The sequence below is a fragment of the Trachypithecus francoisi genome, unplaced genomic scaffold, assembly GCF_009764315.1.
Source record: "Trachypithecus francoisi isolate TF-2019V2 unplaced genomic scaffold, Tfra_2.0 Contig01440, whole genome shotgun sequence".
Classification (NCBI taxonomy): Eukaryota; Metazoa; Chordata; class Mammalia; order Primates; family Cercopithecidae; genus Trachypithecus; species Trachypithecus francoisi.
In genome coordinates this window covers 6,373,158-6,400,624 of record NW_022681431.1, presented here as the reverse complement: position 1 = coordinate 6,400,624, position 27,467 = coordinate 6,373,158, and the positions used below count along the sequence as shown (strand labels likewise).

General features: G+C 40.4%; 1 protein-coding gene and 1 non-coding gene across 3 annotated transcripts in view; one reads left to right on the top strand and one right to left on the bottom strand.

Annotated features, from left to right (window-relative positions):
* PSD3 (pleckstrin and Sec7 domain containing 3) overlaps nucleotides 1–27,467 on the top strand; it is a 565,834-nt gene that overhangs the window by 96,560 nt on the left and 441,807 nt on the right. The window lies entirely within an intron of this gene.
* LOC117096054 lies at nucleotides 13,546–13,699 on the bottom strand. Its single transcript, XR_004442330.1, has one exon. It is a non-coding gene; the product is annotated as a small nucleolar RNA SNORA62/SNORA6 family (small nucleolar RNA).

Below are 27,467 nucleotides of genomic sequence, written 5' to 3'. Positions count from 1 at the left end.
GGTGTTGACTTCAAGTCCACTACTTAAAAAAAAATTATGGTTTCTAATGTGTAGATGAAGAAGATGACATCATTTCTAGTACATTCTTAAAGGTCCTGTTGAATCTTCTCTAGAGTTAACAGAATGAAGTAGCCTGAAGTTCATTTGTTCTAATTGGGGCACACTTGAGTCCTTTTTGGTTATCTTATCTGAACTTGGAGTTCAGTGATTTTCCTAAAGAAAAGCTTTCAATTCATCAACTTCTTTTATTGTTAGTGTTTTATTTCCCTGAAAACTGCATCTTTTTATTGAAAGGATAAGAAAGGATATAGTGGCTCTCTGAATTTATCCATTCATTCAACAAGTATTTACTGAGGTGTGTGCCAGACACTTCTAAGCACAATTATAGGGTCATTAGCTTTTACTGTGAGATGAAAAACCATCAAATTGTTTTGAACAGAAGATTATAAGATTTTTTTTTTTTCCAAGTATCACTAACAAGTTAAAAGGATTCCCTGGGAGTTTCAGCAAGCTATAGTCCCACTTGCCTTGATTTAATGAGACACACTTTTTGATCTCAGCACACAATTGGGATTAACTGCAGTTTGAGGTCTGATCTTTATTAGTTATATAACTAAATTCACAATAAAGCCTGCAACTTTCTCATAAAAACAGAGTATAAACTTGTTAAAAATGTTCTACCATATACTGGTTTGAAAACCATTATGAATTCATGATGGAATTTGACCGACCTAGGTTTGATGGACAGTTTCACTGGTGTTTCGATTTTGGACAAATGTATTAATTTTTCTGAGCCCCAGTTTCTTTATTAGTACAATGAGGGTAAAACTTGTTGCACAGGAGTGTTTTTGAGGGTTGAATGATTTAAGGGAAACCATGATTGTGAAATGCGCAGACCCATGTCTGGCGCATTGTAAATATTCAATAAAAGTACAGCCATTATTATGATAATTTAGTCAAGGGGATGTTAAACATGGGTAAGAGTTGTTCTGAAGCTAGATTGAGGGTGCTAATTCAGAGCCTAAATTTATTTTTAGTTTAGAGCTCAGACAAAATGTCTTTAATGCCTTTGTCTAAAGGTCCTGACATTGAAACAAATATTAAAATGACACCTCTATCTTAATTAACACTGTTTGTTTTGCATGTGTATGATTTAATCCTTTTAAATGTCACTAGCTGTTTTGGTGGTGTCACAACTCGACAAATGCTCCCTCCCTCATTCCACAGGTATTACCAATTTTGGACCAATTCTGGTGGTTCAGCTATCAATTAAAGCAGTCAGAGAAGGCCCTGCCTGTAGGTCACAGTTGACCCTAGCCACAGGACACTCAGGGAAGTGGTGCACTGTGAAACCTCCCAGGGAGTGTCAGGAGTCTGTGTGTCGTGTGTGTGTTGAGTGTGTGTGTGTCGTGTGTGTTTATGTTTTCTGTTGCCCAAGATTATTGTCCTCCCAGAGAGTAAACACAACCTTATGACTCTGTAGCCAAGTTCACTCCTGTAATATTTTTTTATTTGCATATTTTTACCACTGGAAATTTAGTCTGACTTAGTTCAATCCTGTATCTAGACCAGTGTCTGGTCAAAAGTGTTAAATTTGACTTGCTAACCGTCATGCGAGATGAGGGGGAAACCCTATGTAAAACTGAATTGGGCTCATGTAAAACCCGTGTTTCTGGTGCCCCATTTTCCTCGGGCTATGGCTGGCAGCTTCTTCTACCCCAGTTATGTATTTCACTTTCCTGGGGCTGAAGTGTCAGCTAGCTGAGCTGATAAATTTATTTGGATTCATAGGAGAGAGTTAGAGGATCATGTGGTCCTTTTAACTGTCTTTGGAGGCAGGATTTTGCTTCCCCCACTCCTCAGTTATTTGAAAGCACTTTGGCAAAACCTAGATCACTGCATTACTGTTAGTGTAACATTGCAGCTTCGTTGATCTGTTAGTGAACGTGATCATCGGGGAAATTACAGATCATGGAAAGGTAAGTGGAGGACAGGCCTCTGGAGAAGGTGTTCATAGGCACAGGCAACCTTTTTCAGATTGTGTAATTACTTTAAAATATTCTGTTTAAAAATTTTTAATTAAAATTTGTTTCCTTATTACCAAAAATATCCTGGTAATTGTAGATTGCCTGGGTGGGGAGGAGGAGAAGTTGCCAGTTTAAGCCAAACCACATGGAGTGAGAATGAGGGAAAGGTGACTTCAAGAAGAAAAGAGGTTTTCTGTTACCAGAAGAAGGAGCGCTGGCCGGGCAGGAACAGCAGATGTCCCTGGCAGATGAAATGGTGCTGGCCAGAGGAAGCATATGCCGTACAGAGGAATATCGAGCACAAAGGCCATGGGCAGAAAAGAGCGTCGCATATGAAGAACTGAAAGAAGGCCAGGCTGCAGAGCCAAGTCAGGAAGAGTGGGTGGGGCTGTAGGAATGAAGGAACAGGATTGCAAAGATAAGATGGGGCTAGATCATGCAGGGCCTTATGGCTAAAGGAGGGTGCCTGGATTTTATCCTGTGAAAATGGAAGGTCATTGAAGGGGTTTAAGCAGTTTAGCCTTTTAAAAAGATCACTCTGGATGCCGTGTGGAGAATGGATTGAAGAGGGCAAGAAAGGAAGCAGAGGGATTAATCAGGGAGCTTTTCTAGGTGAGAGATGAAGGTTTCTTGGACGGGGATGGTGGCAGCTGTGATACAGACAAGTGGAAAGATAAATGAGCCACATTTTGTGTAGATCAACAGAACCTGACGATTGATAGGCTGTAAGGAAAGGAAGAATGACATAGATTTCTGCCTCGATTAATGGGGATTCATGGAGTTGCCATTTATTGAGATGTAGCACTCTTGTTGGATATTGCTTTGTGTTACTCACATCCTTCCACCTGGACGGTAAGCTTCTTAGATCAAAGATAAGGCACCATTTCATCTTTCTTCACCATTGATTCTAGCACAGTGCTGAGGCATTGGAACAGCCACTGTGTTGTACATATATCAGGTGGGTAGTTGATCCAAACCTCACTTGCAGGGTGGCTCTTGAGAGACGGCTTAAAGGACTAAAAACAAGTGGCATTTGTTAGGATATTTATTGTTGTTGGTTTTTAGATTTGTTTAAGATGATGCAAGTTATGTAAGAAGAAGTAACCATGAGCATAGAAAATGTAATCAGACCTCAGAGCTAAGGAGATTTGCCCAAGATAATTTTTTGATAGAGCTAGGACATTCTCTAATCCCTAGTATTCTCATTAAATCATCTAACCTATACTTGTTATTTTGGGTAATTTTTGTTTTCTGACTAAAATCTGTGTTTCTTTTTTCTTTGCTCTTCTACATGTTAACAATAAAACAAAATACCAAATTTCTTCACCTTTGATGCTTTGAGCTTCTCAGTTCCTTCTGGTCTCTTTTTTTTTTTCTCCTTTCCAAAACGGATTCTGAAGGACCCGTGAAAAGAGAGTGAAAGCAGAAGAAATCTGTCCAGTCACTCAGCAACACTCACCTGAGGTAACAGGGCCAATGAAACCGCTTCAAAAATTGTTCTAAAACAAAAAATGGCTTCTAGAACATTGTGCAGTATCTAGCTCCAGTGCACAGGAGGTGCTCACTGGTTACTGAGACTCAGCCCCGCTACCTTTTGTTTTTACATCCATGGCCTTTGTCATCTCTGGCATGCTCTTTATTTCTTCCTAAGAGAATTTTAAAACCGGAGGAATTGAATACAGGCTGTCTGAAAAAGAATGCCTACAGAACCCAAGTTATCTTTACCTGAGTCCCGACCATGCAGATTGCTGTTGATTAGAACACAGACAGTCAGTCACATGGTGGGCTCGGCCCTGGCTCACAGTCAGCTTTGAAACCCCCTGGCAAGCTCCATTCCTACAAGTGCTCACATTCCCGGGCAAACACATGCTTTTTATTCTCTGTCATTTTTCCATTGCTGTAGACTTGTGAAACAATGATTAAGAGAATTTCAGAAACCGAAGTTATTTTCCCTGCTCTTATTTGCATATTTCTGTTCCTTAGAAGTTTCTAAGGTAAAGAAGTCCTCAGAGTTTGGGGACTGTCTTCCACACCTTCAACACTTTTTAAACATGTGATAGTGTCATTAATGTTCTTGTGAATAATGGCTTAAGTAGAGTGATTGGAAATAGAGCTCTGGAGGAGCTTGGCATGGGGGTTGGGTGAGCATTGTTGAGTTGGGTAATTAGGCAGCTACAACCATGTAGAACAGAAGTGATGATTAGACTAATTAGGAAAGCCATTTCATAAGTGCTGTGGTAGACCCAAGGGCAATGGCCTAGAAATGCCGCCTTCCCTGATTTATTTGATTGATGAAAAGCAGGTTTTCCACTTGTGGGCTTATTTATTTTTTAAATTAGAGATTTGTTTGCCTCATTTTCATCTGTTACAGTTTCATTTCCAAGACAACAGAGAGGCAAAAGTGTCTTATTCGCGGTTTGGACACAGGGCTTTCATGCTTTTGCTTTCATTCCCTTTACTACATGATTCTAGGGGAGCGGGTTTATCAGGGCACTTTTAGTCAAATCTTTGCAAAGGACTCGCATGTTTTATTTAGTCAGAATTCAATCCAAGCAGCTTTTCTAGTGACAGGCTGCTTTCTGGTCGCCTTTATACACGTAACTTTTTCATATATATATATATATATATATATATACACTTTAACATTCATTGGTGCTTACTGTGTTCCAAGCACTGTTAAATACAAGGGATTCAAAGCTATGTAGCTGTTAAGGGCTTTGTTTTGTTCAGTGTTATTGCCCCAGTTGCTAGCATGGTGCTTGGCTTATGGTAGGTGCTATGTAAATATTTGTTGAAAGAATGAGCAAATTAAAGGCTAGGCCCTTGTTTTGTATTTTGTGTGTACACTCAGATTTAGCTTATGTAATTGCAGCTCATTTTGCACAACGAATTTATTATTTTTTCTTTTTTTTTGAAACAAGGTCTTGCTCTGTTGCCCAGGCTGGAGTGCAGTGGCACAATCATGGCTCGCTGCTGCCTCAACCTCTTGGGTTCAGGTGATTCTCTCACCTCAGCCTCCCACGTAGCTAGGACTATAGGCACATGCCACCATACCTGCCTAGTTTTTAAAAATTGTCTGTAGAGATGAGGTTTCACTGTGTTGTCCAGGGTGGTGTTGAACTCCTGACTTCCAGTGATCCTCTGCTTTCCCCTTTCAAAGTGCTGGGATTACAGGCAGAGATTTTTGGGAGGCTGAGGTGGGTGGATCACGAGGTCAGAAGATCGAGACCATCCTGGCTAACACGGTGACACCCCGTCTCTATTAAAAACACAAAAAATTAGCCGGGCGTGGTGGCGGGCGCCTGTAGTCCCAGCTACTCAGGAGGGTGAGGCAGGAGAATGGCGTGAACCCGGGAGATGGAGCTTGCAGTGAGCTGAGATTGCGCCCCTGCACTCCAGCCTGGGCAAAAGTGCGAGACTCTGTCTCAAAAAAAAAGGCCGGGCGCGGTGGCTCAAGCCTGTAATCCCAGCACTTTGGGAGGCCACGATGGGTGGATCACGAGGTCAGGAGATCGAGACCATCCTGGCTAACATGGTGAAACCCCGTCTCTACTAAAAAATACAAAAAACTAGCCGGGCGAGGTGGCGGGCGCCTGTAGTCCCAGCTACACTGGAGGCTGAGGCAGGAGAATGGCGTAAACCCGGGAGGCAGAGCTTGCAGTGAGCTGAGATCCGGCCACTGCACTCCAGCCTGGGCGACAGAGCGAGACTCCGTCTCAAAAAAAAAAAAAAAAGTAAAAAAATTTCTGTAAAATAAATCTCATTTATTTTCTGGTAGTTTTAGAATTTAAGCTAAACCTTAAACAATTTTCTTCTAAAACATAATAAATAATACCAAGAGTGTTGTATATCTTTTAAAAATAAAAGTGTGGAGTGAAAATGTTTTGCCAAATTATCAGGTATAGTTTGGAAAGCACTATTATACATAGTATGTCATTCGTCTCTCTGTGACAATACCATTAACCTATTTGTGCTGGAGGTTGCAAATTTTTTTTGTAAAAAAAATCAGACCTTGGCAATGACCTTGAGCAGTAGGATATACATAACTTCCACAAGCTTAGCGTTCCAATAATGGAACAGTAGGCATAAATGGGTTAAAGTAGGCCCACGGTGTGAGGTCTAGAAAAGTGAGTTGATTTTCCTTAAGTCCTCATGGATTAGCCATAGGAACAAGTTCCTCATCTGCCCACTGCTGCCTTTGTTCTACCTCATGTTGGTGTTCCCTTAATGGAGGACTCTCTTTTGTACCCAAGTTTGCAAGTGGCTACATTAGCCCATTGGGTTTAAAGAATCCTTTAAAGGCATTTAGCGCTAAGCGAAGTGTCTAACTCTTCAAAAACAGCCATAGTAATATATGTGCTAACCAGATAAAGAAGTACAGCACCATTAAAAAAATGCTTGTGAGATTTTTTTTTCAAACATTGAACTTCTTTTTTTTTTTTTTTCCCTGAGACCATTTTATTTCCAGAAAGAGCTTATGGACTTCATGAGAATGTGTAGTGAAGCAGAAAAAGTCAGAGAGACCTTATTGAATTCTCTGATCCTTGAGTGTATTTTTCTGATACAAAATGGGGTAACAATACCAACCTTGCAAGTGTGTTCTGGGAATTAAATCGGAAACAGTGCAACTCATATGAGGTACTCAGTATTTGATAGTAAAGACAAAATAAAAACACAAGCAAAAACAAGTAAAAAAACTTAACACCAAGGGGTGAAAACAATCTAGGTGCCTTTGAAAACTTGATAACTGAAATTCTAATTACAGTCATTTATATCTATTCATTAATGCAGTTTCTCCAGGGACCTCTACTGTTAATCCAATTTCAGTTATTCTCTGTATGTGAAAGCATCAAAATTATTTTCTTTTTAAGATAAAAGTCCTAAATTCATTTTGAACCTGCACAATTAATCTAAATTAATGAGGTTTTGTTACGTTGTTATCCAATGTGTATTTTAAGGTTCTATTGCTGTGCTACCCTACATTTTGTGACCTTGAAATTTTAGATACAACTGTAATCTTGGTCTTTAAATAGAACTTTGAGTAACAAAATGAGGTAGAATATTGACAGCAAACTTTGATAATAAAATGTCATTATAATATAATACTATTAATTTAGAGTTAGAAAGTATCCATTAAAAAAAGTATCCATCAATGTCCAAACTAAATGAAAGTATCCATTAAAAAAAGTATCCATCAATGTCCAAACTAAATAGGAAATATTTAATTGACTTCTAGGAAAATGAAATACATCATTCTAATATTTCAATATTTAGAAAGATCTCATTACAGCTTAAAAAATGATTTTTTTTCTGATAAGTACCATTGACTTCATTTAAATGTCTGCTTTTAATAGTCAAATCCCAGAAGAAAATGCTGTTTTTAGGAATATGTTTAACTGAAAAAGCTCATATTTCTATTCAAGTTTAGGCAATTCCTCTTGACAAGACAAGTAAACTAATGTTTCATGATAAAGTCCCCAACTATCTCAGATTTAAGCAAAGACCCCAAATCATAACTTGTAGCTTTCATTCAAAATATGTTTTATATCATCTATTTACTAGGGAATTCCCGATGCCTTCCTATTAGGATAAATAAGCAAGAAACACGATAGGACAGTGATTGTATTCTTAAGTATTAGGGAGTTTAGAGCCCCAGATATTCTATATGCAGACCTCTGTGCTTATGTTTGTTCATTTTAATGAGACTCCAAAGGCTCACAATCTTATAGGGGCTATAGTGTTTCAGTTCCAGAACCAGGTAAAGACAGGGCAGCCCTCCGTTCTATAAAAGCGATGTTCTCACTCATAGGTGGGAATTGAACAATGAGAACACTTGGACACAGGAAGGGGAACATCACACACCGGGGCCTGTTGTGGGGTGGCGGAAGCGGGGAGGGGTAGCATTAGGAGATATACCTAATGAGATATACCTCATTAGGAGATGTAAATGATGAATTAATGGGTGCATCTCACCAACATGGCACATGTATACACATGTGACAAATCTGCACATTGTGCACATGTACCCTAGAACTTAAAGTATAATAATAAAATAAAAAAATAAGCGAAGGATGACCGAATGTGGTGACTCATGCCTGTAATCCCAGCACTTTGGGAGGTCAAGGCGGGCAGATCATTTGAGGTCAGGAGTTTGAGACCAGCCTGGCCAACATGGTGAAACCCCATCCCTACTAAAAATATAAACATTAGCCAGACGTGGTGGGGGGCACCTGCAGTCCCAGCTACCCTGGAGCCTGAGACACGAGAATCACTTGAACCTGGAGGGCAGAGGTTGCAGTGAGCCAAGATGGCACTACCATACTCCAGCCTGGGCAACAGAGTGAGACTCTGTCTCAAAAAAAGAAAGAAGAAGAAGAAGAAAAAAAAAAAGCGAAGGGTGATGGGTCGGGGTTAGGACCGTTTCCTGGTGACGATGAGCTGGTTAAATTGGTGGATCTATGAGGGCAAACTTGGAAGCGTCGGCTGCCTTCAAGGCCTCCAAGGTCTTTGCCTTGTGCACTGGGGCTTGGCAGTACTACCCCACAGTCAGGGTGACAGGAGTGTAATCTTTTTTGTCTGTCTTATGAGATAATAATGAATATTTAATTTTATTATTTGGATAATAGTTTCAAATAATGTGAAAAATTTAAAAACCTCAACACTTTTTATAGCTATAATTAAGGAATTATAATACAATTTGGTAAGACTACAAAATTCACAAAATTATAGTATGGCCTCATTTTAAAAACTGAAAGTTGTTCTTTCCAATGCTCAAATGGTTTCTTTGATAACATTTTTCGAGAGCATTCTTTAAAAAATGTATTACTACCCCATTTTTTGGATATTTTTAATGCATGCACTTAATCCTGTTTAACTTTTTAAAATAATTCTGGTTGATTGTTTTCAAATATTTTAATGCAGTGATGCTGTCTTCATAGGCTATAAATTTGTACCATAATGTAAAGACATGTTAGGATCATTTTAATGTATGAATATCTGGGCTTTAAGTAAGGATCTGTTGAGAGTTGTGTAGTTCAGTTATATGGTTTAACAACTAGAGAATCAGCTCTATTGTAAACATATAGGCATAGCTTGTTTTATTGTGCTTTGCAGATTGTTATTATTGTTATTTTAATTGAAGGTTTGTGGCACCTCTGTGTTGAGCAAGTCTTTCAGCGTCATTTTCCTACTGTGCTCACTTTGTGTCTCTCTGTCACCTTTTTGTAATTCTTGCTATATTTTAAAGTTTCTCATTATTATTATTATATCTATTATGATCTGAGATCAGTGATTTTTTTTTTTAATAATGAGATAGTGTCTTGCTCTGTCACCCAGGCTGGAGTATGGTAGCACAATTGTATTTCACTGCAACCTTGAACTCCTGGGCTCAGATGATCCTCCTGTCTCAGCCTCCTGAGCAGCTGGGACTACAGTGCGTGCCACAATACCCAGCTAGTTAAAACTTTTTGTTTTTTTTGTAGAGACAGTGTTTGGCTATGTTGCCCTGGCTGGTCTCCAACTCCTGGACTCAAGCAATCCTCTTGCCTTGGCCTCCCAAAATGGTAGGATTACAGGCATGAGCCACTGCACCTGGCCAGTCAGTGATTTTTGATGTTACTCTTGTAATTGGCTTGGTACCCCAAGAACTGTGTCTATGTAAGATGGAGAACTGAATAAATGTCATATGTTTTGACTCTCCATGACTGGTCCTTCCCCTGTCCCGCTATTCCCTGAGACACACAATGTGAAAGTAATCCAGTTCATAACTCTATAATGGCCTCTAAGTGTTCAAGTGGAAGGAACAGTTGCATGTTTTTCACTTGAAATCAAAGAAATGATTAAGCTTAGTGAGAAGAGCATGTTGAAGCCAGGTGAAAAGCTGGTCTCTTGCACCAACAGTTAGCCAAGTTGTGAATGTAAAGGAAAAGTTCTTGAAGGAAATTCAAAGTGCTACTTCAGTGAATACGTGAATGACAAGAAAGTAGAAGCCTTATTGCTGATATGGAACAAACTTGAGTCATCTGAATGGAAGAACAAATAGCTACAACGTTCACTTAAAACAAAACCTCATCCAGAGCAAGCCTCCAATTCTGTGAAGGCCGAGAGAGGTAGAGGTAAGAAAGCTGGAGAAGAAAAGTTGGAAGCTAGCAGACATCGGTTCATAAGGTTTAAGGAAGGAGGCCATCTTTATAATATAAAGGTGAAGCAGCAATTGCTGATGTACAAGCTGCATCAAGTTATTCAGAAGATCTAGCTAAGACCATTGATGAATGAGAGTTTCAGTGTAGACAGAACAGCCTTCCATTGGGAGAAGATGGCATCTAGAACTTACATAGCTACAGAGAAGTCAATGCCTGGCTTCAAAGCTTCCAAAGACAGGTTGACTCTTGATAGGGGCTAATGCAGCTGGTGACTTGAAGTTGAAGCCATTGCTCATTTACTATTCTAAAAATCCTGGGACCCTTCAGAATTATGCTAGATCTACTCTACTTGTGCTCTATAAATGTAACTACCAAGCCTGGATGACAGTACGTCTGTTAGCAGCATGGTTTACTGAATATTTTAAGCCAACTTGAGGCCTACTGCTTAGAAGACTATTTTGAAATATCCCTGCTTTTCAACAGTGCACCTAGTCACCCAAGAGAGCTGATGGAAATCTACAAGGAGATGGATGTTGTTTTCATGCCTGTTAACACAGCATCCATTCTGCAGCCAGTGGATCAAGGAGTCATTTTGACTTTTAAGTCTTATTATTTAAGAAATATATTTCATAAGTCTGTAGCTGCTATAGATAGTAATTTCTCCGATGGATGTGGGCAAAGTCAATTGAAAGCCTTCTGAAAAGAATTCACCATTCTAGATGCCATTAAGAACATTTGTGATTCATGGGAGGATGTCAAAATACTAACACGAACAGGAGTTTGGAAGAAGTTGATTCCAACCCTCCTGGATGACTTTAGGGGTGAGTTCAAGACTGCAGTGGAGAAAGTAGCTACAGATTTGATAGAAATAGCAAGAGAACTAGAATTAGAAATGGAGCCTGATGACACGATTGAATTACTACAATTCCATGATGAAACATTAATGGATGAGGAATAGCTTCTTATGAATGAACAAAGAAAGTGGTTTCATGAGATGGGATTTACTCTTGGTGAAGATGCTGTGAACATTGTTCAGATGACAACAAAGGATTTAGAATATTCCGTAAACTTAGTTGATAAAGTAGTGGTAGGGTTTGAGAAGACTGACTTCAGATGTGAAAGAAGCTCTACTGTAGATAAAATGCTGTCAAACAACATTGTATGCTACAGAGAAATCTTTTGTCTTAAGAGACCGTTGATGTGACAAACTTCATTTGTGTCTTATTTTTTAAATTGCCACAGCCACCCCAGCCTTCAGCAGCTACTACCCTGAACAGTCAGCAGCCATCAGTATTGAGGCAAGTCCCTTCATCAGCACAAAGATTACAACTTACTGAAGCCTCAGATGATTGTCAGTATTTTTTTTAGCCATAAAGTATTTTTTAAATCAAGATGTGTACATTGACATTGTTTTCTTTTTAGACATAATGCTCTTCCACAGTTAATAGACTGCAGTATAGTGTCAACAACTTTTTATATTCACTGTGAATCACTGGAGTGATTCACTTTGTTGTGATGTTTGCTTTATTGTGATATTCGCTTTATTGTTGTGGTATGGATTTGAACCCACACAATCTCCAGAGTATGCCTGTATATCCAGAATCTTAACAGGAAGTATTCTAAATACTTTTCAAGTGCTAGCTTACTTATTCCTCAGGTTGTTATAACCTGACGAGTTTGTTTTATGGTTATCTCTATTTTCCAAAGACACAGGGTCGTTAAGTACCTTGTCCAAGGTCACCCACTAGTAAGTGATACAATCTAGACTTAAGTTCATTTAGTGTGGCACTGGAGCCTGCACTGTTTAAATCACCATAGGAGTCTTTCTGCTTCAATAAAGTGGACCTTTTTTTGCGGGGGGTGGGGGGTGACCTGTGGCTTTCCTTGCTTCTTTCCTGATTTCTATATGTCTTGAAACCACTATGTTTCATTCATCTCTTCATTCAACAAATATTTATTGAGTATCCATTATGTGGTGCTGAGGGCTAGCGGTATCCAGGTGGACCCTGATGTGTTACAGCCTCTGTGCCCAACACTCACTGACTGTTGTAGCTTAATGTCTAGGAGGGAAGACAGGCATAACAAAGGGAAACTCACTGGGGAGGGGGCAGGGACAGGGGAGCCAGGGTGCAAAGAACTCTCTGAAACTAGGCCCTGAGAGGTGTAAAAGATTTAGCCAGGTTGGGAAGGGGGTGTGAGGAGAAGAGGGTGGTATTCCACTTAGAGGGAGTAGCCAAGTGCAAAGACCAGAGATCAGAAGCTGTGAAAAGAGTTCAGAGAACTGAAAGAGCTTCACTGTGGCTGAAGCACTCAGTGTTCTGAATTAGGAGTGGGGATGGTGAAGGGTGTAAATAGTATTAAAGTGTTCTAAGATCAGGCAGAAGGGTCAAATAACGGATTAACTTTACACTTTGATCAGTTGGATATATTTATTGTAAATTTCTAGGATAATAAAAGCCTTAAAGCAGAGTGTATAGCATCTAAACTTGTGTGTGTGTGGAGGGAGAGAGGGAAAAATAAAAACAAGACTCAATCGAAAGGAGGCAAGAAAGGAGAGAAAGACAAAATAGATGAGGTGAATAGCACAAATAAGATGGTAGATGTAAACCCTAATGTATTTGTAATTATATTAAATGTGTATGTTCTAAATGTACCAATTAAAAGATAAAGATTGTCAGACTGATAAAACCCAACCAACCAGTCAACTAACCCAACCAGCCATCCAACCAACTAACCCAACTAGGTGCTACTTTCACCTGACAGAGAGGGAATACCTCCAGGAAATGAGAAATGACAACAGGTGACCATAAGATAAGCTACCTCCATCTCCTTCCCTGTCTGTCTACCCTGGAAGCCACCACATTCTTAGGAAGGCCACCGGGTTTCCCACTGTAAGTGCAACGGAGGTGGTCCTGGGAGGTTAGCAGTGTCTGGGTTACTCAGGTCTGGCTTTCCCAGCAGCTTGTGAGGAACTTTTTGGCAGAGGTGGAGTGTCTCACTCACATCCCTCGTGCCTTCCATAGTGTTTGGCAGGCGGTAGCCCTTTAAGTAGTATTTATCATGTGTGTACATTTGATTTCCAAATGAGATTGTAAACTCTTTGCAGGACAGAGAACCTGTTATACCTTTGAGTTTTCCTAATATCTACTACAACATAGATCAGTGTATAGTGAGTGATTCTTACTTAATTCTGTCAAGATGAAATCTGATTTCTGTAGAAGGATACTGTTCTACCTTTCAGCGATTTGGAGGTTTGTTTCCACAGCAGAGAAGAAATGAAAACCACTTTCTGCAATAAGGACCTGATAACCTACTTTTGCTTAAGTAGATTTTACAGTTGGAGAGTATATTCTTTTATTTATCCTTTTCTTTCTTTTAGTTGTAGCAAGAATTTCTATTAAACTCCATTCATTGGGTCAGAGACGCTTGTGGTGTTTGTGAAAAACTTATCCCTTGCGTAGCACCCTGTCTACACTTGTGAGTTCATTGGCCAGTCAGTGGCTTCAACTCCAAGCTCTAACAAGAAGAATATATTCTTTTTTAATTTTAAAGAGCATGATTTATTTAGTACAAAAATAAATGCTTCACTCATATAGAAGCTGTAATGAGATATTAATAGTAAAATAATAAAAATATTTTCCTTGGAAGAACTGCTGGGCAGACCGTATCAAAACAGCAATTTCTGTTTCTGGAATGAAAGATGCTATTGATTCTATTAATCCAAATGCCAACAGTTCTCTGGTTGAGTAAGAATGTGCTGCCTAAGAGAAAACTCACTTGGCGTCATGTAAGAGCTGCTTATTATGAATAGAAAGAAATTACATAATCCAAAGTAAAAGCAAGTCATTCTGCTTTTAATTACAGTGTATAAACTTTAAAACATGGGCCCAGGGTCTAGTTGGATATACTTCTTTGCAGTAGATATTTTGGAAGCACACAGTGAAAAATACAACAAAGATGGCTATGTGCTGGCCGCCCCCCAGTGTCCTGGTGGTTTCACGTTTAGTGACTGTATTCAGTTATTGTGAAATCACAGAATTTTAAAGCAGGAAAAAGATCTCAGAAGTCTCTTCTTACCCATTTGTTCTCCACATGAGAAAAGCCCACAGCGGTGAAGGGATTTTACTGAGGTCGTATAGCAAACTCCGGAAGGAACGCAGGCATCTGGACCCCTGTCTGGCTTTTTTTGAGACTGAGCTTCCTCGCTGCTGCCTGGAAGCTCTTCTGTAGTTGTGGCCTCTTGCTGGCTTTAGTGTAGTGGTAAGGTGGTAGCTATGAGGGTAGAGGGTAGGAGGAGGAAGGGAGAGAGGTTGAAAGAGAGAATGAGTCATTGTCATTGAGAGGGATTGAGAGAGATGATTAAGAAAGAAGTATGTCTGCTTTGCTGCTTCTCAGAAGTGGTACCAATAAAGCAGTGCTCCGAGGCAATGTCTGGTGCGTTAAGTGAGCTGCGGAGCCTGGCGGTGGTTGGGGTGTGGGAACATTCTATACCTGCCACTGGCTCCTCCTCATTCCTGTGCTGTAAACCCCATCGTGAAGTTACTGTGTCTGTGCTTGTTGCCTCTAATCCAGTCCAACCATGCACGTAGCTGTCTCAGGTTATGGAGAGATGTTAAGGAGAGAAGGGGCAAATTGAAATGTGCATGTTTTAGACTTTGTTCATTTTCAGATTTTTTGAATCTTAGCAAAAGGATTTCCTGAGTATAAGCTCACGTTTCCCTTTCTGCTTGCAAATCTGAATGAAATCCTGTGACCTTCCTTGCTTACTCAGAGCTGGACATTGTAAGAGAAGTCATAATGCAAACTGATTTTCTGAAAGTATTTTGAATGTTTTAGTTATTCTTTCCTAGTTCACTCAGAGTCCGTTATGGATTTGCTGCTGTCAAAAAAAGTGTTGAAACCCAGCGTGTGGATGTGCAGTGTTGCTTTTAGCCCTGCAGGCAGTGCCCTCTGGACTTTGCAGCAAACTTCAGCTATGACCCGAGTTACCTGCTTTGGCTCCTATTGCATTTACCTGGGGCCAGATTCTGGCTTTGAAATCTCTCCTGAAGTCAGGTGGGAGCCTGGCCCAATGGAGAATGGCAGTCTTAGGCACCGATGATCAATTGCTGTTTTCCTTGCTAGCGTCATGATATCAAACGTACGGGTTCTCAGTAAATCATGTATTGTTTACTTGTTTTTGCTCAAAAGTCCATCTCTGGTTACATCATTGGAAGCCTCTCAGTTTAACCTCTTCCTTTGTAGCTTCTATGGTTGGAAATAGATTGCGACAGTTAAAATCTTACTGCATGAGTAATATGTGTTGATTTTAGGAAAATCAGAAAATAGGGATAAGTAAAAAGAAAAAAATATGAATAATTTATAATCCATCTGCCAGAGAGACCACTGGTAACATTTTGGTGGTGCATGTCTAAATTTTTAATGTACACTTATTTACATAACATTAAATATATTTTAATAAAAATGACTTTGGGCTGTATATATGATTTTGTACCAACATTTCTCATATGACATGTTCTATACATCTCTCCTATCAGTAAATACTATTTTGTATTTTCAAAAGACAAATCTCTCTATCTTTTTAGATACAGATACATATAAAGAAAATAAAAAGGCCCATTATCTCTCAATCCATGTGACATGTTAAAGTGATTAGTAATAAAGCAAGTAACATTATTTGGTTGCTGACTCTATGCCAGGGACTGTTTTATATATTAGCTCCTTTAACCCCCACAAAAGCCATCAGAAGTAGTTGCTATTATTAATCCTGTTTTACAGATGAGGATACTGAGGCTAAGTGTTTAGACAATTCCCAAAGCCATACAGCCAGTAGGAAATGAGCTCAGATAGTCTGGCTCAAGAACCCATTTTTTTTTTTGAGACGGGGTGTTGCTCTGTTGCCCAGGCTAGAGTGCAGTGCAGTCTAGGCTCACTGCAACCGCTGCCTTCCGAGTTCAAGTGAGTCTCCTGCCTCAGCCTCCCGAGTAGCTGGGATTACAGGTGTGTACCACCACACCTGGCTAATTTTTGTATTTTTAGTAGAAATGTGGTTTCACCGTGTTGGCCAGCCTGGTCTCGAACTCCTGACCTCAAGTGATCTACCCACCATTTCTTAACCACACACATACGGTTAGACTTTAAAAACAAAGTCAAACAATAGTCTTTCTCTATTTTTTAAGAAATCTTTCTCGGCCGGACGCGGTGGCTCAAGCCTGTCATCCCAGCACTTTGGGAGGCCGAGACGGGCGGATCACAAGGTCAGGAGATCGAGACCGTCCTGGCTAACATGGTGAAACCCCGTCTCTACTAAAAAATACAAAAAAAAAAAAAAAAAAGAAATCTTTGTCTATCAGCGTGTATCGAACTACTTCATTCCCCATAACAGCCACATAGACGTTCTTTGAATACTTTGGTTTAACTGTCCCCTTCACTACTGGTGGACAATTTGGTTGTTTTCAGATATTTGCAATTACAAGCAATGTGGTAATATTCTTATACAAATGGTGCTGTTTATTGAGTGATAAAATCAGCTACTATGGGTAAATGCATAGAACAGTGCCTGCTACATAGTAAGATCAGTGATTTCTATTATTATTTTTAATACTATGTGCCATGCACTATGGTTGAATTTAATTCTCAAAATATCTCTATGAGGTAGATAGTGTTATTATCCCTGTTTACGTTTGAAGACATTAAGATGTGACAAGGTTAAACAGTTCTTGTGTCATGTAGTAAGTGAAATCTGTGATTCGAATGCTTTTGGAGCTTGTAGTCTTGACTACTCCTATTTACATATGCCCAGCTTCAAGGGGATCAGAGATGGAGGAGGCCCTGGTATTGGTAAACATTAGTAATGTCCACATACACTCCTACCACAAGGGTATGAAATTGCCTGTGTCTCTATACCTTTGTAGTCCTGGGTATCACAGATGCTACAGTTTTTAATTGGTGAAAAATAGTGTTTCAATGTAATTTGTAATTTATGGGCGTTTGTATTTCTTTTTTTGTAAACTGTCTTTGTCCATAGTTTTATTGGATAGTTTTATTTTTAATGATTTTTATGAGCTCTCTGTAAAATAAAGAAATTAGATTTTGAATTCTCATATGCGTTGCTATGTCTTTGTAATATAACCATTTTAATGACTATATTTTACGTTTTATGGCGATATTATAGTTTATGTGCATGGTGGGAATTTTGTTCCTTCCAGTTTTTCATTCCATTGCTGTCAAGAACATCCACTTATTATTTTCTTAGGAAATTTCTTAGAAGTGTAAATGGTGAATGGAAGGGAATATCCATTTTTAAGGCATTGACTCATATTTTCGGTCTCTCTAGAAGAATGATAAAAATACGTTGACCATCAGGGTATGACAGGTTGCCTGTTTCTCAGTAACCAATGATATTACATAATATCATTTTAAAAACTCTTGGCCAATGTATATTTTTTTGATTATGAGTTAAGATTGAGACATTTTCCATATGTTTATTTGCAGTTAGTATTTCTGCCTTTGTGAATTGCATGTTCATGCCTTAAGAAGGGTTTTGACTATATGTGCAATTTTTAAAATTTTATAAAATCAGTTATCTAACAGTGGAATGAATCTTCCCAACGCTGATTGTGTTAGAGCAAAAGATACTGGAACTGTTTAAGAAAAGGCATGTTTATTAATTTACTATCATAAGCCAACCTTTATACTTGTTATCTCTTTTGCTCTTTCTATTTTAATGTTAAAGAATAAGGGACTTGGGTAAGCCAAGTGACTTATCTATAGTTCCATAGTTGTAAATGGCAGAAATTGGCTACAAACCCTCTTCTGCCTGACGTTTAGCATATTCCTTCCATCCCACCAAGTATAGCCTTCTACGCCTGAGCCATACATAATCATAATAGTAGTAAGTTAGCTGGTTGAAGCCTATGGTACATATTGGCAAAAAGAAAAAAAAAAAGAAAAAAGAAAATTTCAGAAAATGTTTATCTAGAAATATTCTGTGCATTTCAGAAACTTGGTGTTCTTTTATTTTGATTTTTCTGCAACTATTTTATTAAGTAACCTGATATATTAGGGATGTAGAGAACGGCTAGGCAGAGACCTTTTCTTTAATAGCACTGAGCTTTTCCTCTTCCCCACCCTTCCAACCCTTGTCCTTTTTGAAAGCTTTGCTTCCCACCTGCCACCCAGCAGGCCTCAGCACTGCAGGGCGTGAAACCTCTGCCCGCCTCTTGTCCTCTCCTCACTGTTATGTTTCTCTTCATATTCTGGTACCTAGAATGTTGCTTTTTCTATTTCTCCAATGCCGTGGCAACAGTACATGGTAACTGCTTCCCTTCTGGTCAAGGAAAAAGATTTTGTATTTTTCTTTCCCTTTGACCTGTTTGTAATTAGCACTGCGGTCCACCCTTTCCTCCAGTGAAAAGCAAGGAAGTAACAGGCTGTAGTCAACACTGCGGGACCTGCTGAATGTATAGCTAGGGGGTCTTCTGTGTTCCTTCGTAGCAGTTTAAACCCGAGCCCACCCTGATCATTGATTCTGAAACAGCACTCAACCCTGTATCCCTGTTCCTCTGCCCCTTCACTCTGTTTTTTTTTTTTTTTTGGCTTGATGTGTTATATTGGAGGTAGGTTCCTTCAGTCTCCCTCCACTAGAATGTAGGGTCCAGGGGAGGGGGGTGTCCTTTTGCAGGTTGCTCTGTGTGTTCCCTGGGACTAGTGTGTAGTGGGGCTCCGTAAGTTCTTGCCGAATGGCCACAGGACTTGGTAGTGGAAAGCCTGATTTCATTTCGTAGGATTTGCTCTCCTTGCATCTTTTTCTCTCTTAAAGGCAGTGTCTGGATTGTATGTGGCCCTTCCTGGGAAATGTGGTCGGCTTCAGAGGATTTTGAAGTCTATCAGATCCCAGGGCCTGAGCCAAGTCAGAGCCTAGTTGGAGTGGATTGTAACTGACATAAAAGATTTACATTTGAAATAACTCAGAGGTTGGTTCCCCACGTGTTTTTAGTCTCAGTCTGAGTTTGAGGAAGGCTTTTTGAGCCTTTTTCTTTATCTGTAACATGGGCATAATAATGCCTACCTTGGCTTGAAATGAAGATTAGCTCTGACAATCTATGGAAACAACTGGTACATAGAAAAGTAAACAATGGTGGTAATATGGTTGTTAGTATTTTAGTTTTCTTCTGTGTGATTTTATACTGATAAATGGAGTTGTTTCCTCGTTTGTATTGTAGGCTACTCAATGGTGAAAAGCTAGATTGGGTGGCTTTGGAGTTTGATGGTCTGGGATCCTGTCCTTCTGCCACCTAACAGCAATGTGACACTGTGCAAGAGCAAGCCTCTGTCTGTAAAGAACAATAAACGGTCATAATAGTAGTATCTACCTCAGGACAGAAAGATTTGATCAGCACAAAGTTTGGTTCATAGTAAGTCCTTAGTAACTCATATTCTATAGTTTAATAATACCAGCAGAATGAAAGAAGCTTAAACTTCATCTAGTCCAACTCTAGTACTCCCACTTCATGTCTAATTCTGCCATCTAGAGCAATAAAGATCAAATGGGTATCCTTTTCACATACCGACTCTCATACATTTAGGATTGAGTCCTGTTATGAACTGACTTGTGTCTCCCTAAAATTCACATGTTCAAGTCCTAATCTGTAGTGTGCTGACTATTTGGAAGCAGGGCCTTCGAGGAGGTAGTTAAGGTTAAATGGGGTCATAAGGGTGGGCCCTAATCCAGTAGGACTGGTGTTCTTCCAAGAAGAGGAAGAGACACCAGAGTGTATACACACAGGAAAGACCATCTGAGGACAAGAGCAAGAAGGTCCAAGCCAGTAAGAGGGCCGCCGCCAGAAACCAACCCAGATGGCACCGTGCTCTTGGACTTCCAGCCCTTAGAACTTTGGGGAAAATGTCTGGGGCTTATGCCACTCAGTCTACTGTCTCGTTATGGCAACCTTATCAGACAAATCTAGATCCTTTTCTTATGTCATCAATCTCCATTTTGAGGGGGTTTTCAGATGCCTCTGCATCATGGTCACCCTTGTCTCAGTACTTTAACATGTCAGTGTTCTTTTTAAAATGGGAAACCCAGAGATGAACTCAGAGCCCCCAGGTGGCCTGAGCAGTTTGGGTGGTGGACACTGCCCTTACAGTGGAATCACAGATTGTGTGAGGTAGTCCGTTTAATAAACCCCAAAAACTCAGGTCTACTTTATCCTATATTGAGTCTATTATTTTTGTCCAAATGCAAAGTTTTATCTTGTTAATTTCAGCTTTTATTTGTTTCAGACTCTAGAAAACCATTTTTTTTTAGAAATCTAGTTGGACAGGACCTTAGAAGGGTGGCCCAGCCAGCCTACCCACTTGCCCAGTGATGCTTTCCATGCTGTGTGTCTTAGTTTGAGCTGCTGTAGCAAATTGTCATACACAGGGTGGCTTAAACAACAAACACTTATGTCTCACAGTCCTGGAGGCTGGAAGTTTGAGATTAGGATCCTTGGTGAGTGTCCTCTTTCTGGTTTACATGTGTCCTTACATGGTGTAAACAGAGCTACCTAGTTTTCTGGCCTATTCGTATGAAGGCACTGATCCTGTTCATGAGGGCTCCACTCTTATGGCCTAATTACCTTACAAAGACCCTACCTCCAGATACCATCGACTGGGATTAGGGTTTTCATATATGAATTTGGGGGGAACATGTTCAGCCCATTGCTCTCTTCCTAGCAGTGGCTGCCCCCATTGGTAGAGGTACTGTTTGGTTGTGAAACTTGTTCCGGGGTTGGATTCTTTCAAATGTTCGGAGGAATTAGCTATGTTGAGTCAAAATCTGACCCTGTGATAACTGCTGCTCTTTGATCACATCTGTATGTTTGTTATTCCTGCACCTGGCAGTCTCTTATAGACTCCCTGCTCCCCTCCTGTTATCTGCTCTGAACATTATAACAGCGTTGTATTTAGCATCATTGCGGAAAATCAGTTCCATTTTCTTTTCACAAGCCGAAATTAGACAAATGGATCTAGAATTACATAAATAAAGTAGGAGCCTAATTGACAGAGAGACACTCTATTTGGTTTCTTTTAATAAATAGCTTTCATCAGATCATACTCTATGAAAATAGATTGAGGAAATAGGCTATTCATTCCTTATTATTAGAATTAGTAAGATTAATACCTTTCTTTTCTGTTTAGGATGAGAGGCATTAAATCTTCATCTGAACTCTTTATAGTATTTTATTTATTTTTATTTTTTTGCGACAGAGTCTTGCTCTGTCGCCTAGGCTGGCATGCGGTGGTGTGATCTCGGCTCACTGCAACTTCCACCTGCTGGGCTCAAGCAATTCTCCTACCTCAACCTCCTGAGTAACTGGCATTACAGGCACCCACCACCATGCCCAGCTATTTTTTATATTTTTGGTAGAGATAGAGTTCCACTGTGTTGGCTAGGCTGGTCTTGAACTCCTGACCTCAAGTGATCCACCTGCCTTGGCCTCCCAAAATGTTGAGATTACAGGTGTGAGCCACTGCGCCTGGCCTCTTTATAGTATTTTAGAACTGGAAAGGACTCTCCGAATCCTATGTTCCACATCCCTCCGTGGCAGAATTACCTTTTTCTGTGCCAGGTCCCCTTCCTCTTTGAGGGACTCAAAGGCAGATGTGAGGCTTGGGACTCAACCTCCTTGTGCTGAAGCCAGGGGGCTTCAGCCTCCCTCCCCGACCTCTGGCCATCAGATTGGGCACGTGATCTGAGCTTAGTCAACCCCACCCATTCTGGTATTTTCTCAGGAAAGTAGTTCTGTTTGTGAAGACTCTTGGAGCCAGCTAAGCCGGTTGATGGGGCATTGTCCTGATGACAGTGTGCAGGGTCCAGAGCCCAGGTCCATGGGAGGGGGCTGTCCACTGAGGGGAGGCCGTGGTGGCCACAGTGGCTCGGGCAGCCTGTGGTATGGCAGGACCTTGGCTGAACTTTGCCCTACTTGCTCCTACTTGAGCCTGGGTATCCGGCCCTCCCGGAGACAGGGAGCTTCACCAAACCTTACCAGTAAACACACACCTTTTCTACCTAGACTAACTTGAGTCCGTTTTGTTTTTAACTTGTAATCTACATAGGAAGGTCCTTATTTGACTGTTTTCAACTCGTGGCCTAGGACTCTGGGGTTTATTCATTCCTGCCTAAGCACATGTGAGGTCTGCATGGTCTCATTAAGGAAGGCACTCCCTGGCGTGGATAATTGCTGGTTATGTGGCAGTTAGGAATTTTTTTGTCTTTTTTTTTTTTTTTTGAGACAGAGTCTCGCTCTGTTGCCTAGGCTGGAGTGCAGTGGCGTGATCTCAGCTCACTGTAATGTCCGCCTCCCGGGTTCAAGTGATTCTCCTGTCTCAGCCTCCCGAGTAGTTGGGACTACAGGTGCACACCACCACACCCAGATAATTTTTGTATTTTTGGTAGAGACAAGGTTTCACTATGTTGGTCAGGCTGGTCTCGAGCTCCTGACCTCATGTGTTCCTCCTACCTCAGCCTCCCAAAGTGCTGGGATTATAGGCGTGAGCCACCGCGTCCAGGCCTCTCATCTTTAACTGATTGATATTCAGAGGACTATTCTTGGAAAGATTTAATGTTTTCGATTTTTCAAAACAGGTGCTGTTAAGAGAAGGAAGATGGATGGGGAGCATGCCGGGATGTTGGCATTTAGGACATGGGAAGTTGTATAAAGGTGAAACTATGTCTGATTGGTAGAAAAATTACAGTCTAATTAGAAATGCTGAAGTTTTTCCAGACCTTTAGGGTATTCATCAAATGGTAAATAAAAGAAAATAAGGAATGTTGGTTTGCCAGGGATTAGATATATTGGGGGAAATGAGGTCGTTTCTTGTTTTTCCTTTTACCTAGCATTTTCTTTCTTTCTGCAAAATACTAGCTAGTGGTTATTAATTTTACTGTGCAAGCAGGAATATACATAAACTTCAAAATTCTTAAAGCTGTAGGTATTTTGGGCACTGTTTTAAAAAATCCCTTCTGGGGAGATTTTTTAAAACATATTTTTATGGAGACCATTTATCTGTTGTGTCTACAGACCCATAATGATGGAATCATCATTTGCCCCCGAATATTTGCTCCTTGTGACTAGAATTTTTGGACTTTGAACAATCCTTGGGTTTACTTTAACTTACAGGTATGTTTATAGGAATTCAGGTCTGTGGAGTATGATAGCCAGGGCTAATAGTTATGAGAGATCCCATGTAATAATTTGAATACTGAATTTACCTAAAGATGAACATTCAAAAGATCAAGGGCATTTCATTAATGTGGTCTTAAATTATTTTGCTAAACAAATAAGGTATAGTGACCTCTCTTTAGAAATGGCCACTAATAAAAAGCTGTTGGTATAACGTAATTTTTTTTAACAAGAACTAAAACATGCATACATTGTCTATCACTACAGAGTTCCCTGTTACCCAGAAATTTTCTGGTTATTACCACAAATTTATAGTGTACTGTGGATTTCTGTGCAATTGAATGTGAAGCTAATATTATAGTCATTTTATTGCTGGCTGCTGTTGCATTGAAATTTAGATGTCTTATTTTCAGGATTGAATTAGGACAATGTGCTTTGTAGGACACTTTAACAGTCAATGAATATTTGTGGGAGAGGGGTTTTTAAGAGAATGTATGGTTATAATGTGACTGCTTTGCACTTTACTGCTGTTATTAGAGTAGATTCCAGTAAGGTAAGCCATTCTGGAAGGCATTGCTGAATATTACCTCCTTCCCCTCAAGAAATGTTTATTAAGTTAATGTATTTTATGTTGTAATTTAAAGATTTAAAGGAATATTTTCCTTTTCATAGTAGACACTTTGGAAGACTATATACTTATTTCTGTGATGTTGCAATAACTCAATACATGCTCTGAATCTTTTTTCTTTGGAATTGTCTTCATATCCCCCAGTGCATTTTAAGAACATATCCCCAATGGTGTTGGGCCTTTAAATTTTTGTGGGTGGATTTTTTTTTTTTTTTTTTGGAGACAGAATCTTGCTCTGTCGCCCAGGAGTGCAGTGGTGTGATCTCGGCTCACTGCAACCTCCACCTCCCGGGTTCAAGCGATTCTCCTGCCTCAGCCTCCCCAGTAGCTGGGGTTACAGGCGCGCCACCACACCCAGCTAATTTTTTGTATTTTTAGTAGAGATGGGGTTTCACCATGTTGGTCAGTGTTGCGGGAAGTCAGGGACCCCGAACGGAGGGACCGGCTGAAGCCGCTGCAGAAGAACATAAATTGTGAAGATTTCATGGACATTTATTAGTTCCCCAAATTAATACTTTTATAGTTTCTTATGCCCGTCTTTACTGCAATCTCTGAACATAAATTGTGAAGATTTCATGGACACTTATCACTTCCCCAATCAATACCCTTGTGATTTCCTATGCCTGTCTTTACTTTAGTCTCTTAATCCCATGTTCTTCATAAGCTGAGGAGGATGAATGTCGCCTCAGGACCCTGTGGTGATTGTGTTAACTGCACAAATTGTTTGTAGAGCATGTGTGTTTGAATAATGTGAAATCTGGGCACCTTGAAGAAAGAACAGGATAACAGCAATTTTCAGGGAACAAGGGAGATAGCCTCGAGCAGCCTTGGACTCTGACTGCCGGTGAGCCGGATGGAACAGAGCCATATTTCTCTTCTTTCAAAAGCAAACGAGAGAAATATCCCTGCATTCTTTTTCTCAGCAAGGAACATCCTTGAGAAAGAGAATGCACCCTGAGGGTAGGTCTGTGAATGGCCCCCCTTGGAGGCGGCCATCTTTTACGGTCAAAGCTGAAGAGATGAAATAAGCCCCGGTCTCCTGTAGTGCTCCCAGGCTTGTTAGGATGAGGAAATTCCCACCTAATAAATTTTGGTCAGACAGGTTGTCTGCTCTCAAACCCTGTCTCCTGATAAGATGTTATCAGTGACAATGCATTCCTGAAACTTCATTAGCAATTTTAATTTCGCCCCATCTTGTGGTCCTGTGATCTGGCCCTGCCTCCACTTGCTTTGTGATATTTTATTACCTTGTGAAGCATGTGATCTCTGTGGCCCACACCCTATTCGTGTACTCCTCCCCTTTTGAAAATTGCTAATAAAAACTTGCTGGTTTTACGGCTCGGGGGAGCATCACAGAACCTGCTGACATGTGATGTCTCCCCCGGACACCCAGCTTTAAAATTTCTCTCTCTTGTACTCTTTCCCTTTATTTCTTAAACCAGCCGAGATGCTTAGGGAAATAGAAAAGAACCCACATTAAATATTGGGGGTGGGGTTTCCCCCGATAGGTCAGACTGGTCTCAAACTCCAGACTTTGTGATCCACCCGCCTCCGTCTCCCAAAGTGCTGAGATTACGGGCGTGAGCCACTGTGCCTGGCCCAGGCCACAACATTTTAAAGTGTGCTCTGCAAGCTAGGTGATAGCAAGCTGGGAAATAGTTTTTCTTTCGTCATGAGATGTCTATAAAGAAGCTTGCATTGTGTGATGTGAAAACTGGCTTCGAAGGTTCTTTCAGGATAGGAATTCCAAATGATTTGCTCAGGATTCCTGGAAATAACGTGTGTGGTTTTCTAAGGTGACCGTTTGAACGAGGACAATTGATTTAGATATACACATTCTGCTTTTCACATAAAGTTTAAAGTCCTCTTGTAAAGTTTATGGTCTCCTTGTAAACTTTGCCTCACTGTCAGAGAATCCTGATGAGTCAGAATTGGACTTGCTGGGAGGTTTTCTGAGTTGGAGAATCTCAGTTACTGGGTAGAAACATAAGGTGTTCTTGATTGAGGCCAGTGGCTGCCCTGAAGTGGTGCATAGTTTTGTGTGTGTGTGCAGAATTTCCTTCTCTGGCAATTTCAGGAGCTATAGAAATGTGGACATAAATTTCCGTTTATAAATCTGGAGCCACCCTGAGGAGCTTGAAATGAATGTCTCCCGTGGTCAGAGTGCTCAATGAGTTCCTCAAAGCAGTTACTCAGTTTGGTTTCGGTGGTTTAGGTTTGGATCTTTTGCTAGCCTTTTGTGGAACTTGGATGTTGGAAGCAATTCTCCTCGCAGCTCCCAGGAATATATGAATGGGCCCTCAATACCTAATTCTAATTCTGAGCATTTGGAAAAAGTCCTTGTTGGGAGAAGCCTGTATCTGCCATCAACTGATTTTCCTGGTAACCCGGGGGTACCTTCTACACGCCTCCATTTCTGGTTTCCAACTTTATCATGTGACTCTTTTGGCAGCTAGTGGATATTTTTAGTAAATATAAAGGAATTCCTCCTACCAACATCTGAAGTCATTTGCCTTTCCTTAATTTTCTAATTTTCTGGTTGGAATAGTAAAGAGAACCCTGCCCTCGTGGTCAAAGGTGCTAAGATGTTTTGTGGAGCAGCTCATAAAGGCCTTCAGCAGGGCAAATCTGGTATCTGCTGGGCTTTCTAAACATACTTAAGTGAATCAATAGGTAGCTTTGATGTTGTCAGGGTTTAATATGCAAAAAGCATTTTACTACTAGTAATCTTAAGGTTCTTTTACAGAAAATCCTGGCCGGGTGTGGTGGCTCACGCCTGTAATCCCAGCACTTTGGGAGCAGATCACCTGAGGTTGGGAGTTTGAGACCAGCCTGACCAGCATGGAGAAACCCCATCTCTACTAAAAACACAAAATTAGCTGAGCATGGTGGTGCATGCCTGTAATCCCAGCTATTTGGGAGGCTGAAGCTGGGGAATCGCTTGAACCTGGGAGGCGGAGGTTGCAGTGAGCTGAGATCGTGCCATTGCACTCCAGCCTAGGCAACAAGAGTGAAACTCTGTCTCACAAAAAAAAGAAAAGAAAAGAAAAAAAGAAAATCCTAAGTGGGATTCCACACTGATAGGTCTTAAAGCCCATGTGAAGAGAGAGCCAGGTAAAAGCTTTTCTGGAAAGTTATGTTCCTGTCTCTCTGAAATGGTTTGGACCAGGCAAGCACATTGGAATTGTTTTTCCTCTTAAGTTGCTTTGTTCTGTTTTTGGACATGTTTTCCCTGAACTACACCTAATAGCAAAGTGCAGCTAACATCCTTTTTCTTCTATCCTAGCCCTGCTTGTGGGTGTGTCCTAAAGCAGCATGCTTTAGGGTATCGTTTATTTTAAGACTAATTTGAAAATGTTATGCCAATTTTGCATTTCATTTAAAAAACATATTTAAATATCAAAATCAGATTTTAAATGACCATCTGTTCAAAGTGAGCCCCAAGACGATGTACCCGTTGGTCCGGAAATGTGTCCTCCTGGGGCACACTGGTTTGTAAACT